The following is a 22,163-nucleotide window of genomic DNA, read 5'->3' on the forward strand; positions in this document are numbered from 1 at the left end:
TGTTCTCTAGTAGCTCCCTTATTGTAGCATCAATGTCCTCAAAATTTATACTTCCTTCCGACAATTTATCTAGGTCATTTAGGCTCATCTTTAGTTTCTTGGTAAGTTACTTTATTCTAGTAAATGAGGGGCTTAGTTTGTCTTTAAATTAAAAAATATTTTCAATTGCATCATACAAAGCTTCCTCCAACTCTCTTCGATATTTGTAGTAATCCATTGTTCCAAATTCATTAAAGCTATTAAAATGTCTTCTCAAAACAAGATGCTCTAATACCAATTCTTGGTTTCTACAGGTATGGTGAGGTAGTGAGAGGGGGTCTGAATCAATACCTTAAGTATTTCACCTTTAAATATTTATTTTATTTAATCAATAGTATGCATTTTCCTTTCATCTTCTTGATAGGTCTATTACTTCAAGATCTTCTTCTTTTTATGAGTCATTGTTCTATCTCCCCATAAATATCTTTTGTTCTGTGCCTTTACCAACAGCTATTCACCATTGCTATTTCTAATAACTCCTCTTTCCAACACTCTTACAACATAATATAAGGTTTCAACCAGCAATGATAGTTTATCCATATCTATTTATTATGTTATTGATTATTCAAAATTAAATGACTTGCCTTTCTATTTAAAATTATTTCTAATAGTGATCTTGTTAGAAATAATTTTATGTTTTTGCTTAACCAATAGATCATCTAGTTCCAGCATGCTTTCCTAAAATTTTGTAAGTCTGACATTCACATCTTTTTCAAATTTAAATTTATTACTTAGATAATTTTTAATTATTTTTTAATCTCTCATTTTCATTCTCAAGATTCCAACTTCTCTCATTGATTTTTTGATTAATTCATTCTAGGCTTGAAGGTCATTTCATTGTCTCTCTATAACTAGGTCTTTTCTATTCATTCTCTCCAGGGCATCTTGATGCCTTCATTCAACATCACTTTTATCATTTTCTTTAGTTATTTATTCTTTCCATGTAATTCATTAATATTCTCAAGTTGCTCTCTCATTGCAACATCAACTTACACAGAATTGGTACTTCCTTCTAATAGTTTATCCAGATCATCTAGGATCATCTTTTGTTTCTTAGTAAGCTCCTTTTATTTCACAAATGAGGCTCTCAGTTTGTCTTTCAATTCAAAAATCTATTTATTTTCATCCTACAAGGGGTCTTCCACTTCTCTTTGATATTTGTAGCTAGCCATTATCCTAAATTTACTTAAGTTGTTAAACTTTCCTCTAAGAACAAGGTTCTCTAATACCAATTCAATGTTTCTCCAAGTTTGGTGAGGTACTGGGGAGTGTGAATCATTAACTAAATTATTTCACCTCTAAAAACTTTATTACATTTAATTGATAGCCTATTTTTTCCTTTCCTCTACCTGATAGGTTTGTTACTCCAAGCTCTTCTCCTTACGATAAGTTGGTGTCCTATCTCTCCACTATTATCTTATGTTTTGTCCCTTTACCAATAGCTATTCACCATTTCTATTACTGATAACTTATTATCCTTCCAACAGTCTTACAAAATAATATGAAGTTTTCACCAACAATGAAAGCATACAAAATCATACCAACAAGGTTGCAGGATTTTGTCCAAAGTAACATAGACATCAAATATCAAATTCATGTGACTACACATGTTTAAAAATGCCTCAAAATCATCATGCCAGTTATTATTGAAAAGGAGATGGAAACATTATCCATATAGGAACCTAAGCTCATAATTCCTTATTAGAGATCAAACTACTAATTGGCAATCTTTTTGAATTTTACTTCTAATTTAGTATATATAAAAAATTATTTTCGCACTCGTGGTCTAAACATGTTTTTGATCTTGAGATGTTATTTGTATACTTTGATATTTTACTTGTGATTTATGTGATCTTGATGTTAGGATGTATGTGTAAGTTAATTTGGTATATTTATCCAAGTATATATGGTACCACACATATATGCCCAAATAAATATACATTTATTATCAGTTACATGTGTGGCATTAATTTAGGTATACCTTGAATCTTAGCTTAATTATATAGTTATAATGAATAAATAAATAAAATTAAAAAAATCGCTAAAACTAACATACTCTTGAGACTTGAACTTGTGACCTCCTACCCACTAAATCCTCCACTTACCTTCTCACCTAGTGTGATCTTCAAGAATCATTGTAAAGGAAATATATTACAATTTCTAAAGGGAGTATGTTGCTAAATAAAAATTAGTAAAAGGTCATAAATGTTGAACCCTTGACCTTTTGAATGATATGAAAGTGTCTTGACTAATCTATTATGTGTAATCCTTGAGATAAAAGTCTAGTATATACTAGATAAAGTTAAAACTAACTAACAAATTAAACAAAATATACAAAATTTCAAATAGTTTGATTTAGTTAATCAAACCATAGTAGGAAGTCATTTCCAATAGATTCGACCAATTGGAAATGACATCACGCTCATATAAATAAGGTACTTTCCGAAGAGCCAAAAGCATTAGGAAATGAGTGCCTAATATACATCAATTAAAATTTTTGTTCTCAAAACTTCAAACTAGGTCAAAGAAGAAATAATTTTTGGGGAGATTCTAGAAGATTCAAGGGGAAGGTTTTAGGAAAATACATGTCTGCATGGCTAAAATCTAAGTACATCATTTTTTCTCTCCTTCTCCCTCTCTACCAATGAATTGAAATTATGAAAGATAATTAATGCATTCTAATCATGGATAGATCATTGAGTATGATTTGAAACATTGATGCTAAAAAATCACATGCAATCTTACTCAAAAGAATGAATAGAATATCATGGAATTTTGAAATATGTTATCAATAATCATGAATGAAATTTGATTGTTAAGTACTTGGGAAGTCAACATAAATTGAATCAGAGACATCTAAAATGGGTTGAGTACTTGCAAAGTTTCACATTTATTACTAAGCCTAAGACTAGAGTTACTAATAGATTTGTTGATTCATTAAGTAGAAGACACTCTTTATTGACTGAGGTTAAGATTGGAGTTCTTGGTTTGATGACATGAAAGAGTTGTATGATATTGACCCTGATTTTTTTGAGACATGGAGAGAGTGAAGTGCACCAAATCTAACAGATCACATAAGTAAGTATGATGAATTATTTATTCAAGAAGGTATGTTGTTTAAAGGAATTTAGCTTTGTATCCCTAGATGTGCTATGAGGATGAATTTCATTAGGGAAAAGAATAATGGTGGATTGGTTGGACATTTTGGAATTGATAAGACACTGAGTTTGCTGAAGAAGAAGCATTATTGGCCACAAATGTATAAGGATATTCTAAAATTTGTAAGGAGTTGTGGAGTTTGTCAAGTTGTAAAATGAGTAAGTTAGAATACTGGTTTGTATACACCTATTACTATTCTTGAGAAACCTTCGAGTGACATCAATATGGATTTTTTTCTTGGATTACCTAAAAAAGTGAAGGCCTATGATTCTATATTTGTCCTTGTGGATAGATTTTCTAAGATGGCTCATTTCATACCATTTAAGAAGGCATCAAATGCTAAGCATGTTGCTAAAATTTTCTTCAAAGAGATTGTGAGATTTGATAGATTACCAAGAAGTATTATTTATGACAGAGATAGTAATTTTGTTGGTTATTTATGGAAGACTTTGTGAAAGAAAATGGGTATTAAGTTGAAGTGTAGTTCTATATTCTATCCACAGACTGATGGATAGATAGATATTGTGAATAGAAGCTTGGGTAATTTTTTGAGATGTTTAGTTGGAGACAAGCCAAGTAATTTGGAAGTGGTATTAGCTCAAGCTAAACTTGCATATAATAATTATGTCAATAGGAGTACATGGAAGACACCTTTTCAAATTGTTACTAGATTATAGCCTAGAGGTATATCAAATTTGAGGAATATTTTTGGTGAAGAGAAGAGAAGTGTTGTAGAAGAAGAATTTGTTGTTTTTTGGATTCTTTGCATAAGGAAGTGAAGTTGAGAATGGAAAAAAGTAATTAGAAGTATAAAGGAAATGCTGATAAGTCTAGAAGACATCATGTTTTTGAAGTTGGTGATGAGGTAATGGTTCATTTGAAGAAAATATAATTTCTATTTGGAACATATAGCAAGATGAAGATGAAGAAGTTTGGTACTTGTGAGATCTTGAGAAAGTTTGACATTGCTAATGCTTGTGAAGTTGAGTTTCTCTATCTCTCTATCATTGTTAATGAATATATCTCCTATTTTCAATCTTGCTAATTTGTATAAGCATCAGGAGTTAGATGATGAAGTTGTTGTATTAGATGATAATCCGAAGAAGCAGATTAATATAGTTTGTCATTTGTTAGATCAGAGAGTTGGTAAGAGCACAAGAGGAAAAGATTACTGAGTATTTTCTGAAGTGGAAGTATGTACCTATTGAAGATGCTTCATGGATTTATTAATCTAAGTTGGATTTAGCTCAGATTGTGACATCTCAATGATTTTGGAGATTCATTTTCTTCCAGACTTAGATCTCTAATGTAGGAGTATCTTGGGTTGCATTTGTATCTTGCATGTTGTCCTTCTTCTTAGTTGTTGCCAAGTTGCAATGTCTTGCATTGCTGATTTTCTTAGTATGTTTTGAGTTCAAAGTTGTTACCAAGTCATTCTTTCATTACCAAGTTCATCTTTGGTTTCCAACCTTTATTTGGTTGCTAAGCTTTATTTTGTTTCCAAATTATCCTCCGATTGCTAAGTTCCTTTAGTTTCTAAGTGATTATGAGTTTTTCAAGTTGCAAAATTATTGTGGAGTCTTGATTTCCCAAGTTATCTATGTGTGGTTTCTTATTGAGGCCAACCTTTACATTTGATTTAGGGATAACTTTCTATCGAGAGCTGACTTGTGGCTTGTTTGACATTTAATGTATGGGTTTAATTATTTGGTATTTGCAACAGGTTGACTTTTGGCCATGCATGTATTTAATAGAGTCTTAGGGAATATAAGTAGGGGGGTTTAAAAAATGGTCAAGGAGGTCAAAGTAGTGTGGAAATGTGAAGTTTCATCTTTGAGCATTAATCTATGTTGGTCATAACTCAAAAGGCCTTATAGTTGGGCATGTATTTTGACAATTTGATGAATTCATAAAGTATTTGTGTTCCTCCTATCTCCTTTGGTGGTTGTTTGTATGTTATTGTTCTCCATTGTGTTTACTCTTGCAGATGACTTGAATAGTTGGGTGTACTTTAGGCCTTGGTATTTTTATTTTTCCCTGTGTCATTATCAGTAGACCTAGAGTCAATGATAACTTTAAATAACTTGTTTTGCACCTTGAAATTGACCCTAGATAGGGCTCTTTTTTGGCTTGGCTCCTCCTTCATGGGCTCCCTAATGAGTGTTCTTCTAAACATTAAGTTATCACCTTCTTTTGAATAAAATGGATGATCAGTTTCTTTTTCACTGCTACTATCCTCTTTAGCATAGGCCTCTTATGATATAGGACATCTATATGATGGGTGCCCAAGATGGTTAAAATTGCAACACTTCATTGTGGTAAAATATGAGGGACCTAAGCCTTGATATTGTTTCTCCTATTAAAACTACCATAAACTTAGCCTCCTTTATTAAATCCACCTGTTGGACTACTTGAGACACTTTGTTCAATTGGCTTACTATTGCCTTGGGGTCTAGTTACTTGGCCTCTCCCACCACCAAAATTACCACTCTGATTTCTATGTTCTCTCCATTTTCCTCTATTCCTATTACTGAAATCTTGCCTCTTCTTCAATTTTTCCTCTACCTTAAGTGCTAGTTGATAACATATGTGCATTGTATTAGGAGTCTATGACTGAATTTCCTCTTGGATGTTCCATGTCAAGCCATAAAAATATGTTGTAATTTTAATACTTTCCGCCTCTTGCACTTTAGATCTCAAACAAAGTTTCTAAAAATCCTTAGTGTAACTTTCCACATCATTATCTATTTGTTTGAGGTTTTTTTTCTTAGTGTGTAATTGTACCTCAAAGTCCTTAGTAAAGTAGGTTTATTGAATTTGACTGACCATACTCTCCCAATTTGTAAATGGTTTCTTCCCCTCTTTCATGCTTTCATCTTGAGTGAACTTCCACCATGTGAGAGCTGCTCCTCTCATTCTTTCTTTTGCTACCTTAATCTTCTAGGCTTCTATCACATTTTCACTCTCACAATAGTTTTCCATTCCTTCCAACCATTTTAAGACATGATCAGTATCCAAATTTCCACTAAATTGTGTCACTCCTTGCAAGCCTTTCTAGTTTAGGGCATTGGTTTCTCTGAGAAATTGTTCCTCAGCCATATCAGGATCAGGTGTGTCTGCTTCCTCTTCCTCAAAACACTATTTTCTTCTGCCTACCATGCTCCTCTTGCTAGGTACTTTATTGGTCACTACTTCAATCTTGAGGTTGTTTTCTCAAGCATTGTTTCTAGGGCTCTTATCTTTTCCTTAAACTCTTGGTTTTAATTATTCTTCTCTTGAACCTTCTTAGCTAGCTCTATATTTTTTACCATGGTGGATCCCGTGGTGGATTCTTTTTCATAGTCAAACATGCACTTATATCTCCCAAAATAAAATTGACTCTGATACCAATTTGATAGGAATAGTCTATGGTAGTGTTAGATGATGCACACTCCTTGGAGACACTCTAATCAAACAAGGATTAACCCTAATCACTATAAGATGCTTTGCTAATAGACTAACCTACCATTTTAGGCTTGTTTCATTAGATTTCAACTTCTTTCTAAGCATCCCCAATGATTTAATTTGTCTTGGAAGGGTTTGAGGATCTTCCTAGGGTGTTTTGGTTTGTAATTCATCCATCTTTCCCCTTCCATTCATTATCTTCTTATATGATCTCCTCAAAACAAGAGAAAGTTCCTTTTAGGATTAACAGCCCCCAATTAGCCCTCCTAAATGGACTAATTCTAGATTTGTGCTAAATTTTCCTTAATAAGGCCCCAAACTAACTCTACTTTAGGAAACCCTTTTCAAAGACCTTCAAAATTGATGAGGTCCTAGTTTCCCAAGGTAGACTAGATGCCCTAATCCAAATTTTAATGGTTTACCAGGATTTGGCAATAATCTAGGGCATTCTAATGTAAACATACCTTCACTCAATCACCTAAGATTTTGTAAACTTCTCATTGCACTAATCATACCTTCAAACTATGATCTTAATTTCCATTACACTGATTCCTTCAAAAATGACCAACCCTTGCAAGAAATCAACATTCCTTGTTTCATTTTATAGCAGAGAACAACCCAGTCTTGCCTAGGGCTTCCAAGGAGAGTCTTTGGCCTTATGCTTCTTGCTCTATCCCTTCTATGATACAAAGAAAAAAGTGTCTACTGCCATTTCTCAAGGTTTCAACGAATTCCATATGGAATATTGGTAGACACTGGGCGATCCCTCAATAATGGATGCCACTTTTGTGGCATGAAGAAACTCTAAAAATTTTGGAAATCATTTTTCATATGTTCGCATGAACATAATAAAGTTATATGTTGGCATGAACATATATGTTTAAAATATCTTATGTCCACATAAAGATATCATTCAACTATGTGGAACATATTTTTATGGTGACTTGTGATTGAAAACCCACATTTTCTATTTTTACTATTTATTTGTATGGCTTGTAGATTTGTTTTGGATGTTGGTTTCAAGGTATTAGAGTGATGAGCGAGTTGTGTCATTTTATGTTATTTTCTTCTAGATTTTGGTCATTGTGCTATTTTGGGTATGTTTATATGTCATAATTTGAATGATTTTAATGTTTTTTTAATGTTTTGAAAGAGTATTTTATGCATATTTTAAATTTTTTTTATGTTTTCAAAGAATATTTTATGCTTGTATGTCTTAAATGTATTTAGGTCATTATTTGATTGTTTTTAATGTTTTTTTATGCTTATTAATGCTAGTTTTAATTTTTTTTTTTTTTTGTTTATAATTTTTTGGTATATGTTAATTATATATTATTGTTATTAGAAAATACTAGAAAAATATTAAAAATTACTAATAACCATTAGACTAAAATATTGGAAAAATATTAATTTAACATTAAGAAACCAATTTAGAAACAAAATAAAGTTAAATTAGATAAATCTTAGAATATATTAGAAAATTATTACAAAATATTAAAAATTATTTTTAAAAATTAGTCTATAATATTAGAAAAATATTAGAAAATATTAAAAAGTGTTAATCTAGAATATTAGTAAAATATTAGTACAACATTATGAAACAAATTTAGAAAAAAATTATTCTTATTAGAAGAAAAGATTTTAAAAAATTAGAAAATATAGAAAAGTATTAGAAAATATTTAAAAAGAACATTAATTGAGAAAATTAGAAAAATATTAGAAAACATTTTTAAAACATTATTATAGAATATTAGAAAATATTAAAAAAACATTATTAAATATTAGAAAAATATTGTACAAAATACTTAAAAACCAATAGTCTAGAATATTAGAAAAATATTATTATAACATTGTGAAAAAAATTTAGAAAAAATTTAGTCTTATTAGAAAAATATTAGAAAAAATATTAGAAAATATTAGAAAAAATTTTACAAAATGCTAGAAAAATATTTAAAAAGTATTTTAAAAAGAACTAGTCTAGAAAAAATTAGAAAAAAATTAGTAAAACATTACAAAAAAAAAATTCAAATTATTAATCACTATTAATAGAAAAATACTAGTATAACATTACAAAACAAATTTAGAAAAATATAGTGTTAAATTAGAAAAATATTAGAAAAAAAATTAGAAAAACATTAGAAAATATTAAACAAATAATACTCTAGCATATTAGAAAATATTAGAAAAATATAAAAAAATATTTTAAAAATAATGAATTAGAATATTATTGATTTAAGATGAGAAAAAAAATTTAGAAAAAAAAAATTATTTAACATGAGAAACCACATAATAATGCTTGTTAAAAGCTCTAACCCTAATCCTAACCCTATATATAGTTCTCTTGTTCTAATCTTAATCCTAGCCCTAAGCCAAACCCTAACTCTAACTCAAACCTTAACTCTAACAATAATCTAACCCTAACCTTAATAGTAATATAGCCCTAACCCTAACTCAAACTCAAACCACAATCTAACCCTAACTCTAGTTTGAATTCTTAATCCTCACCCTAAGCCAAACCCTAACACTAACTAACTCAAACTCAAACTCTAGCCCTAATCTAACCCTAACTAAAACCCTAATCTAACCCTCACAAAAACTCAAACCCTAATCTAACCCTAATTCAAACTCAAACTGTAATTATAAAGTTGCAATTACATAACAATAACACTAATTTGCTATCGAAAACTTTAACTATATGTACCCATATTGTTAAACTTAGAACTCTAATTGTAATTCTTAAGCCTAACCCTAAGCCAAACACTAACTCTAACTAATTATAACTCAAATTGAAATCATAAAACAAACCCTAATCTAACCCTAGAACTGTAACCCTAATCTAATCCTAACCAGGTAACTTAAACCCTAATCTAATCCTAACTAAAAACTCAAACCCTAATCTAACCCTAGAATTGTAACCCTAATCTAATTGTAATCCTAACTCAAACCCTATTCTAAACCTAACTCTAACTCTAACCCTAATATAACCCTAACTCAAACTCTAACCCTAATCTAACCCTAACTCAAACACAATAACTAATCTAAACCTAACCCTAAATCAAACCCTAACTCTAAGTCTAATTCTAACACTAACCTTAACCCTAATTCTTACTCAAACCCTAACTAGCTAATCATTTAATTCTAGACCCCTAGCCATAACCCTAGTCGTAACTCTATCTCTAATCGTAACCCTAATCACGTAATCCTATCTCTAATTCCACCCCTAAACCTAACCCTAACCCTAACCCTAGTTCACCCGATATATTTAATCCAGGTAGTTTTGTAACCCTAATTATAAAGTTGTAATTACATAACAATAACCCTAATTTGATAACCCAAACTTTAACTATGCCCTTATTGTTAACCCTAGAACTCTGTTTGAAATCTGATTGAAAAGATCAATGAGGGAGATCATTGCAAAGAAGGAAGTTGGTTGATAAAGAATGTTTTCAATCATTGTTTTGTCATTGATGTGAAACCTACTATTTGTAGGAATGACAATTCCTTATAAGATCCAAGTACTATCACTTAGTTGATTAATGAAGAGGATTTGATCAACAAGATGTAACAAGAGCACCTAAGGGAAAGGTTGAGTTATGATTTTGTAATGAGGTGCAAGGATCACTTAAGACAATGCCTAAATGATGTATTGGTAACATACTAAAAGATACAAAGGTTGGTCACACTTAGAAACACTAGAAGTGTATGTTGGAACAAGATTGATTGTAGAGCTTGAACTAAGTTCATAATTCAGTACCGAGCAAGCTACTTCAAGCTGAGAAAATTCTTATTTGGAGTCGAGCAAAAGCAAAATCTTGTGTGTGCCGAGTGAACTTCAAGTGCCAACTAAAGTTCAAGTGCCAAGAAAAGTAACAGGTGTCGAGCATCAGAAAATTTTAGTAGGTGCTAAGTAAACTTCAAGTGTTGAGCATAAATAAAATGTAGTTGTTGCAAAGTAACATAGTATGTGTCAAGCACCATAATTTCAATAGTTTCGATCTGCTGCATTATTGGAAATGTTAAAGATTCACCAAATTTGAGCTAAAAAAAGTTGTTATCTTGAATTTTGTGGACCAATTGGAGGATAAGGATGATGAGCTAGTGACACAGAATTCTATGTAAACCATTTTTGAGCAAATTCAAAAGGATTATTCAAGAATTTTTTTGAAGGAACAAAATATGGGTTGGATTCCATGAATCCTACCTAATCAATATGAATTGAAATTAAAGGATGGAAGAATTGAGCAGGAAATGAAATTCTAGACTTTTATTTAAGGAGTCATAGACCAAGAAGCAATGGCTACTAGTGTGCCAAAATTGTGAAGTGGCTGAAGGGCGAAGGCATCTAGGAGAAGGAAGAACATTAAATAGAGATTATTGTACTAGTACATTGAGCATGAAGACTCAAGGAGACAAAGCCTGAAAGGAGGACAAGCTACAAGAGTTTTAGAGATTGAAAGGTAGGCAATGTGAAGGAGCTAAAGAGTGATTTGAGATCTATAAGATAAGTTGTATGTTGTAATCAGGTCAAGGACTTTCTAATGCTCTCTAGCAATTTTATTAGATAAAAAAATTCTTATGGACTTAGGTTGGTTTAATGGCCATTTGTAAATCTTTTAACATGGTGGCATTCCAAGTGAATGTTTTAAAGTCCTCTAACCAAGCCCACTTCTAACATGGTGGTTAAATCCTTTAACCAAGTCATATTTAACAGCATTTTGTAAGCCTTAAATAGGGAAAGCCTTTCATAGGGCATCACTTTAGAAGAGTAAGAATTGAGTAGCATGTTATTGCTTGTTTTTCCCAAATTGAGTTTCCACATAAATCATTGTTTCATGTGTTGATCTTTTTATGTGTTATGCTTGCATGTTGATTTATAGTAAGTCGCTAAATAGGAAAGATAAAGCTTGGATGAATGAATCGTTGAATGGGCTTACTACACTTAAGTGAAAAAGTTTGAAATAGGGTATTTGGACTTTGAACAACTGTTTCACCCACCCCCCCCCCCCCCTCTCTTAGTTATTCTAAAGCATTTTTAACAATTGGTAGTAGAGATGTGTGCTAATTTAGTTTCAAGGTACTAGAAGCAGGAAGATAAAGATGTCCAAGAGAGAAGTTCTCAAGCTCAACAAAGACAACTTTGTTGCATGACAGAGTCTGATGAAACTGCACCTTGGATCAATAGGTGATTATGCAAAAACCTCAATTGGAGTGGAACACATAGACCCAGTTGGACCTCTTATTACAAATGATTTGAGAAAAAGGAAGGAACATAATCAAGCAATGTTGGAGATTGCCACTACATTCAGTTATGCTAAATTTGATGACATCAAAGGATGTGATACTGCATTCAAAATGTGGAAAGCCCTATCAGATATGTATGGAGGAGATCAGAATGTTTAGAGAGAAAAGAGAGAAAGCCTTAGAGGAAAGTTTGATGACATGAAAATGGAGGAAGGAGAAAATGCTGCTCAATATGTATGTAGAATGAAGTGGTAAGTGCAATAAGAAGTCTAGGTGGACAATTGGAAGAAGGGACTATCAATAGGAAATACTTGAGAACCTTGCTCGCTATCTATGCTATTAGAGTTTCAGCCATTCAAGAGCTAAGGTGTGTACAAGGAAACACACTAACCTTGGAAGGAATAGTGGAAAGTCTCAATGCATTTGAATTATCCAATTTTGACAATTATAGACCTGAGAACCTTGGATCTACTTTCAAGGCCAAGCTAACATTCAAAGACACTGAGGAGGTGACATGAAAAAAGAAGAGTAGAAAAGGAAAACGTGCATCTAGTGATAGCAGCATAGATGAGCAAGATGTGGATCAATTGGAAGCACTACTGGCTAGAAGATTCCATAGAGGCAAAGATAAATTCAAAGGTAAGTTTCCTATGATTTGTTTTAATTGCAATGAAGTAGGAGATATTGCTGCTAGGTGTACACAAAAGAAGAACTACAAAGAAGGAAACAAGTACAAGAGCAAGAGAGAAGATGATAGCAGAGACTACAAGGACAAAGGCAAAAGATGCTACATTGTTGAAGAATATTCTAATGAGAATGATGATGAAGTAGTCTATGTGGCCATGAAGGATGAATCAAATGAAGATGAAGAAACAATATTGGTAACCTGTGTGAACAAGAATGACAAATGGATCATATACAATGGATGCTCACATCACATGACAGGAGACAAAAGAAAGTTTATTACCTTTACTTAGTATGATGGAAATAGTGTTAGATTTGGAAATGATGCTCTATGTCAAATCAAAGGGAAAGGTTCCATTAAAATTACGAAGAAATTTTTATGTGATGATGCATACTATGTTGAAGGATTGAACTATTGTAACTTGTTGAGTGTATCATAGTTAGGCAATGTAGGTTGCAAAGTAGAATTTGGAAACAAATCTACCAAGATCTATGATACTGATGGAAATCTAATGGGAAAAGGTAAACAAACTAAGAGTAATTTTCTTTATCTAGATATGGAAGATGCAACCTATCTTTTTGTTAGACTTGATGATGTGTGGTTATGGCACAGAAGATTGTGTCATGTTAACTTTGACAATCTGATTAGCACCAAAAAAAAAAAGAAAGTCAGAGGTTTTCCTAATTGAAGAAACCTAAAAACACAATGTGCAAACAATGTCAACTAGGAAAGATGAGTAAGTCTACTTTCAAGAGTAAAACATACACTTCCAAAGAAGTGCTAGAACTAGTCCATACAAACTTATGTGGACCAATGGAAGTACAAAGCTACCTAGGAGATAGATACATCATGTTATTTGTAGATGACTATTCTAGGATGATGACTACTATGTTTTTAAAGAAAAAATATGATGCATTTCAAATGTTTAAGTTGTATTTGGCCAAAGTTGAGAAAGAAATAGGAAAGAGTCTAAAGTGCCTAAGATTAGATAGAGGAGGTGAGTTTACATCAAAATAATTTGAGATATTTTGCAATGAAAAAGGTATCAAAAAGAAAACATCATCACCAAGAACTCCACCACAGAATGACATTGCTGAAAGAAGGAATAGGTTAGTAATAGACTAAAGTAGAACCTTGATGATGGAGAAAAATATCGTTCTAAAGTACTAGAGAGAAGATGTAAGTACTACTGTTTACACCTTGAATAGAGTCCAAGTCAAGAAAGGTACAAATGCAACACCTTTTGAACTATGGTATGGTCATTCACCTTATGTAAAGCATTTCAAATTATTTGGTTGTAAATGCTATATTCTTAAAGATACTAGAAATAGCAAGTTTGATGCAAAAAGTGATGAAAGTATATTCTTTGGATACTCCACTAGAAGTAAGGCATATAAGTGTTTGAATACTAACACTAACAAGATTGTGGAGAGTGCAAATGTAAATTTTGATGAGCATGTAGAAGTAAAAGTTGATGAATCCAAGAAATTAGAAGATTATAGATCTTTTGTATACTTCTATGAATAAATGACTATTGAAGATAAAGCTACCAATCAAGTTGGGAATCAACAATAAATCTCAGTATCAGCTAACTCCTAGCCAGTGAATGTTGAGCTGCATTCAAAAGCTAAGCTATAGAATGAAGGAAATGCACATTCTGATTCTAAAATTAGTACACATTAAGATGATGAAATACCAAGTGAAGAAGAACAAAATGACACTAACACTGAAGGATCAAACGTGAAAAGTAGGATAGAACCAAGATTAGCCAAGTATGTGAGAAGACATCACCCTATAGATTAAATCATTGGTGACAAGGATGCTAGACCGATGATAAGAAACAAGCTAAGGAATGAATCATGTCTGTTAAGCAAGGTTGAGCCTAAAACAGTAAAAGATGCACTACAAGATGATGACTAGTATAAAGCTATGGAAGAAGAGATAGACCAAATTGATAAGAACAAAACATGGACCCTAGTTCCCAAATCAACTGATAGGAATGTAATTGGTACCAAATGGGTTTTTAGAAACAAACTTGATTAGAATGATGAAATCATAAGAAACAAGGCCATATTAGTTTGCAAAGGCTATGCACAAGAAGAAGGATTAGATTATAGGGAAACATTTTCCCTTGTTGCAAGAATGGAAGGAGTCAGAACATTACTTGCATATGCTACCTACAAAGGTTTCAAAGTCTACCAAATGGATGTGAAGTCTACTTTTTTGAATGGTATACTAGAAGAGGAAGTCCACATAAAACAACCTAAGGGATTTTTTTATGAAAACAACAAGGATATGGTCTACAAATTGCATAAGGCACTCTATGGCTTGAAGAAAGCACCTAGAGCATGGTATGAAAGACTGCACAAGTATCTTGTGAAGATAGGATTTGAGAGAATAGATGACAACAACAACTTGTATATCAAGGCAGAAAAATGTAAGGATGTTTTGATATCATAAATCTTTGTTGATGATATAATATTTGGAGGAAAAGATATTCTATGAAAAGAATTTGCTAATCAAATGAAACATGAGTTTGAGATGTCAATATTTGGAGAAATCAAATTCTTTGTTGGTTTGGAAGTGCATCAATTGAAGAATGGAATATTTGTGACCAATCAAAATCGAGGAGATACTCAAGACATTTGGATTAGAAGATTCAAAACCAGTGAGTACACCAATAGTGACAAGAAATAAGTTATCTAAGAATGATGAGTCAGTTGAAGTGAATCAGACAATGTATAGATCAATGATTGGAAAGTTGTAGTATGGTGTACATAGTAAACTAGACATTGCATTAGCTATTGGAATAGTGGCAAGATTTTTTACAAATCCAAGAGAAAGTCACTCGATGGAAGTGAAGAGAATACTGAGGTACCTAAAAGGAACTAATGACTTTGGTTTATACTACAAGAGGAGTGAAAGCTTTGAAATAAGAGCCTACACTGATGCAGATTGGGGAGGCAACATTGATGACAGAAAAACACTAGTGTAGGAGCACTTTTCTTGGGAAAAAGATTGATTACATGGACCAGTAAAAAGAAACGTTGTACCTCACAGTGCATAGCTAAAGTTGAATATGTTGCAGTAGCTATAAATTGCACTAATATTATATAGATCAAACATATGTTGCAAGGTATGAAAGAAGAAGTAACTGAGCCTATGATACTTTATTGTGATAATACAAGTGCCATCAACATATCAGAGAACCATATAATGCATGCCAAAACCAAGCACATTGCAATCCAGTATCACTATGTAAGAGAATTGGTGGAAGACAGACAAGTGAAGATGGAATATGTAAGCTCAAAGGAAAAAATTTCTGACATCTTCAAAAAAGCACTACCTAAAGATACTTTTGAGTATCTTAGAGGTAAGTTAGGGGTGATACCCCTAGCCAAGGCTACTTGAAGCAAAAGAAAAACTTCCCTGCATCAAATGAATTGATTGTTGAAATATTACACATTGATGTAGAGGATACTTACTTTAGGAATTATTATTAAAGTAATCAAGATGCTGAAATTCCAAATTAGTCACAAGTAATGTGATAGAGGGAGAAATTGAAAGAGCCTACACATTCTACACTTGCATGTTAAGATGCTAAGATAATATTTCTTTGGCATTGTTGTCAAAGAGGGAGAAGAAGAGAAAGATTGATCAACAATATGAGGGAGAAAGAGTAGAAACAGATAACAATATTCAATAGATAAAGCTCTAATCAACAATATAGGGAGATAAGATGAATAAATTAATCAATAGTTGAGGGAGAAGAAGGGGAAGCTGATCAGAAAATATGGATAGAAATAGAGAAGGAGAGAATGTAAGAAGAACAAAAGAAGGATACAATATCTAAGAGGGAGAATCAAGATAGCAAATGAGGAAATTGATGGTAACACAATTTTCTTTTTGGCATTTGACTTACTGTTCTAACCTAGTTAGCATAACATGATTAAATAGTCTGGTTTGATGGTTTATCAGTTTGGTTTGCCATCCATGCCAAAGAGGGAGATTGTTGGAAAGCTGATGTAAAAGATCATTATTGAAGATCAAAGAGGGAGATTGTTGCAAAGAAGGAAGTTGGTTGATAAAGAATGTTTTCAATTATTATTTTTTCATTTATGTCAAACTTGCTATTTGTAGGAATGACAATTTCTTATAAGATCCAAGTACTATCACTTAGTTGATTGATGAAGAGGATTTCATCAACAAGATGTAACAAGAGCACCTAAGGGAAATGTTGAGTTATGATTTTGTAATAAAGTGCAAGGATCAATGAAGACAATGGTTAAATGATGTACTAATAACATACTCAAAGATACAAAGGTTGGTCACACTTAGAAACACTAAAACTGTAAGTTGGAACAAGGTTAATTGCAGAGCTTGAACTAAGTTCATAAGTGGGTGTTGAGAAAGCTAGTTCAAGCCAAGAAAATTCTTAGTTGGAGCTGAGAAAAAGGAAAATCTAGTTTGTGTCAAGTAAACTTCAGGTGCTGAGTGAAGTTCAAGTGCTGAGAAATGTAACAGGTGCTGAGCATCAGAAAATTTTAGTAACACAGGTGCCAAGCATTAGTAAAATGTAGTTGATCTCGAGTAACATAGTATGTACCGAGCACTAGAATTTCAATAGTCCTAAGCTATTGCATTATTGGAAATGTCAAAGATTCACCAAATCTGAGCCAATAAAATTATTACCTTGAATTTTGTGTACCAATTGGAGGATAAGGATGATGAGCTAGTGGCACATAATTCTATGTAAACCATTTTTGAGAAAATTCAAAAGGATTATTCAAGAAGTTTCTAGAAGGAAAAAAATATGGGTTAGATTCAATGAATCCTACATAATCCATACAAATTGAAATTAAAGGATCGAAGAATAAATTGGGAAAGGAAATTCTAGACTTCTTTTTAAGGAGTCATAGACCAACAACCAAGAGCTGCAGGTGTGGCAAAATTGCAAAGTGGTTGAAGCATGAAGGCATCTAGGAGAAGGAAGAAGAGAGCATAGAGAGTCTACTTCGATAAGTGGTCAAGGAGAGATGATTGCACTGGTACATTGACCATGAAGACTCAAGGAGACAAAGCTTGAAAGGAGGGCAAGCTACCATAATTGTAGAGATTGAAAGCTAGGCAATGTGAAGGAGCTAAAGAGTGATTTGAGATCTACAAGATAAGTTGTATGTTGCAATCAAGTCAAAGAATTTATAATAGTCTCTAGCAATTTTATTAGATAAAGAAAATCTTATGTACTTAGGTTGGTTTAATAGCCATTTGTAAATCATTTAATAGTGTGGCATTCCAAGTGAATGTTCTAATGTCCTCTAACTAGGCCCACTTCTAACAAAGTGGTTAAATCCTTTAACCAAGTCACATTTAATAGTTTTTTGTAAGATTTTATCATGACAGGCCTTTCACAGGGCATCACTTCAAAAGATTGAGAATTAAGTAGCATGTTAGTGGTGGTTTTCCCCAAATTGGGTTTCTATGTAAATCACTGTGTTGATCTTTTTATGTGTTATGCTTGCATGTTGATTTATAGTAACTTGCTAAATAGGAAAGATAAAGCTTGGATGAATGAATGGGTGAATGGGCTTACTACACTTAGCAAAAAAGTATGAAATAGGGCATTTGGACCTTGAATAACTAATTCACCCCTATCTCAGTTATTCGAAAGCATTTCTAACAAACTCTAGTTCTAATTATTAACCCTCACCTTAAGCCAAATGCTAACTCTAATGAACTCAAACTCAAAATAAAACCCTAAGCCTAACCCTAATCTAACCCTAACTGAAACCATAATCTAACCCTAACTCAGACTGAAACCCTAATCTAAGCCTAACTCCAACTATAATTCTAACCCTAATCCTAACTAGACAACACTTCAATTATAGAACCCTAACCATATCCCTAATCCTAGCTATATCTCTAATCCTAAACCAAATCACATAATCCTATCACTAATTCCACCCCTAACACTAACCCTAGTTCACCTTATATATTTAACCTAGGTAGTTTTGTAACCCTAATTATAAAGTTATAATTACATAACAATAACTCTAATTTTCTAACCCTAACTCAAACTCAAACCTGAATTATAAAGTTCTAATTACATAACAATAACCCTAATTTGTTAACCCAAACATTAACTTTATGTACCCCTATTGTTAACCCTAGAACTCTAATTCTAATTCTTAACCCTAACCCTACGCCAAACCCTTACTCTAACTAACTATAACTCAAACTCAAATCATAACACAAACCCTAATCTAATTGTATAACTACAACCCCAACTTAAACCCTAATCTAATCCTACCTAAAAACTCAAACCATAATCTAATGCTAACTCAAATATGAACCTTAATCTAACTCTAACTCTAACTCAAACCCTAATCTAACACTAATTGTAACTAAAACCCTAATCTAACCCTAGAACCATAACCCTTATTTAATTATAATTCTAGAACTCAAACCCCAATCTAACCCTAACCCTAATCTTACCTTAACCTTAGAACTCAAACCCTAATCTAACCCTAACTCAAACCTAAACCCTGATCTAACCCTAACTTTAACTCTAACCCTAATCTAACCCTAATGCAAATTCAAACTAGAATCTAACCATAACCCTAACCCTAGTTCACCCTATATATAACCCAGGTAGTTCTATAGTCCCCTAATTATAAAGTTGTAATCACATAATGATAACTCTAATTTGCTAACCTAAACTTTAATTCAAACTCAAACTCTAACTCTAACTCTAACTCAACTCTAAATTTCATGTATGATATATTGATGTGTAGATTAGATGGTGTATGATTAGAGAAGGAAGAAAAGAGCACAAAGACTCTACTTTGATAAGTGGTCAAAGAGAGATGATTGCACTAGTACATTGAGCATGAAGACTGAAGGAGACAAAGCTTGAAAGGAGGGAAAGCTACCAAAGTTGCAGAGATTGAAAGCTAGGCAATGTGAAGGAGGTAAAGAGTGATTTGAGATCTGCAAGATAAGTTATATTTTATAATCAAGTCAAAGAATTTATAATACTCTCTAGCAATTGTATTAGATAAAGAAAATCCTCTGGAGTTAGGTTGGTTTAATAACCATTTGTAAATCCTTTAATAGGGTGGTATTCCAAGTGAATGTTCTAAAGTCATCTAACCAAGACCACTTCTAACAAGGTGGTTAAATCCTTTAACCAGGTCACATTTAATAGTGTGTTGTAAGCCTTTAATAGGGTAGGCCTTTCACAAGGCATCACTTTAGAAGAGTGAGAATTGAGTAACATGTTAGTGATGGTTTTTCCCAAATTGGGTTTCTTTGTAAATCACTGTGTCATGTGTTGATCTTTTTATGTGTTATGCTTGTATGTTGACTTACAATAACTTGCTAAATAGGAAAGATAAAGCTTGGATGAATGAATGGTTGAATGGGCTTACTACACTTAGTGAAAAAGTTTGAAATAGAGCATTTGGACCTTGAATAACTAATTCATTCTCCCCCCCGGTGCCCCTCAGTTATTCTAAAGCATTTCAAACAAACTCTATTTCTAATTATTAACCCTCACCTTAAGCCAAACCCTAACTCTAATGAACTCAAACTCAAAATAAAACCCTAAGCCTAACCCTAATCTAACCCTAACTCAAACTCAAACCCTAATCTAAGCCCAACCCCAACTATAATTCTAACCCTAACCCTAATTCTATTTCTAAGTTAAACTCAAACCCTAACTATATAACACTTCAATTATAGAACCCTAAAGCTATCCCTAACCCTAACTATATCTCTAATCATAACCCAAATCACGTAATTATTTCACTAATTCTACCCCTAACCCTAACCATAGCTCACCTTATATATTTAACCCATGTAGTTTTGTAACCCTAATTATAAAGTTATAATTACATAAAAATAACCCTAATTTGCTAACTCTAACTCAAACTCAAACTTGAACTATAAAGTTGTAATTACATAACAATAATTCTAATTTGTTAACCCAAACTTTAACTTTACGTACCCCTATTGTTAACCCTAGAACTCTAATTCTAATTTTTAACCCTAACCCCAAGCCAAACCCTAACTCTAACTAACTATAACTCAAACTCAAATCATAACTCAAACCCTAATCTAACCCTATAACCGCAACCTTAACTCAAACCCTAATCTAATCCTAACTGAAAACTCAAACCATAATCTAACCCTAACTCAAACGCTAACCTTAATCTAACCCTAACTCTAACTCAAACCCTAATCTAACACTAACCATAACTAAAACCTTAATCTAACCCTAGAACCATAACCCTTATTTAATCATAACCCTAGAACTCAAACCCCAATCTAACCCTAACCCTAACTAAAACCCTAATTAAACCCTAGAATTGTAACCCTAATCTTACCTTAACCCTAGAACTCAAACCCTCATCTAACCCTAACTTAAACTCTAACCCTAATCTAACCCTAACACAAACTCAGACTGTAATCTAACTAAAACCCTAACCCTAGTTCACCCTATACATAACCCAGGTAGTTATATTGTTCCCTAATTATAAAGTTGTAATTACATAACGATAACTCTAATTTGCTAAGCCAAACTTTAACTCAAACTCAAACTCAAACCCTAACTCTAAATTTCATGTATGATATATTGATGCATAGATTAGATGATGCACAATTTCATATATTTTAAATAAAAATTTGTGTACTAGACTACATGTATGTATATGTGTATTTACAATAAATATTAGCTCAATCATTGTAGATATGACTTAACACAATCAGCCTGCTCATCAACCCGAGGGAATGAGGCTCCTATTATGACTCCACCTATTTTGACTCTTGTTGTAGCTGCTAATGGGGCTCATGGTGTAGTTCATAGTGCTTCTCATGGTGGAACTTGTGGTGGGGCTTGCGGTGTGGCTTGTGGTGCGGCTCGTGGTGGGGCTCATGGTGGGGCTCACGTTATGGCTCCTAGTGTGGCTCTTATTGTAGCTCCTGGTGTGGCTCCTACTACAAGTCTTAGTGTGGCTCCCAGTGGAGCTCCTGGTGGAGCTCCTAGTGGAGCTCTTAGTGCAGCTCCTAGTGTAGCACCTCCATGCATTGACATTGATCTATTATTTCTATTTGTAGAGAAGGAGGTTATTAAATTAGAGTAGTCTATACTGTCCTCCAATGATGCTCTATATAGAGACATATGTGCTACCATATATAGGAATTTACAAGATCTCACTACTAGATTTAGAAAATATCATTCATTTATCCCTGATGTATTAGTTGTTATGTCTAGGGAGCTAAAGAGCCTAGATTTTGGGAGATGCATCTTTTGATGATGTCAAGAGGGTGGCCCACAAAGATGTTATCAAATGATATTTTTTTCCATCTCATGAGGCTACTGAGGGTAGGGCAAGGGACTATTGAGTGATAATTTCCAAAGATCCTACTATCACTAGTATGATCTATCCTCATTTCTTAGACATGCATGGTTGTTATCCACATAACAATTAGGTGCCTCTTTATTTTACACAAGAGTTATACGATGAGTTTGCATGGGGCTCAATGTCAACTGCTTAGATATTCCATATTATTGCAAATAGGGGCATGGTCAGAT

This window comes from Cupressus sempervirens, chromosome 4 (genome assembly GCF_028749045.1).
Source record: "Cupressus sempervirens isolate cs-2001-9-10 chromosome 4, ASM2874904v1, whole genome shotgun sequence".
NCBI lineage: Eukaryota > Viridiplantae > Streptophyta > Pinopsida > Cupressales > Cupressaceae > Cupressus > Cupressus sempervirens.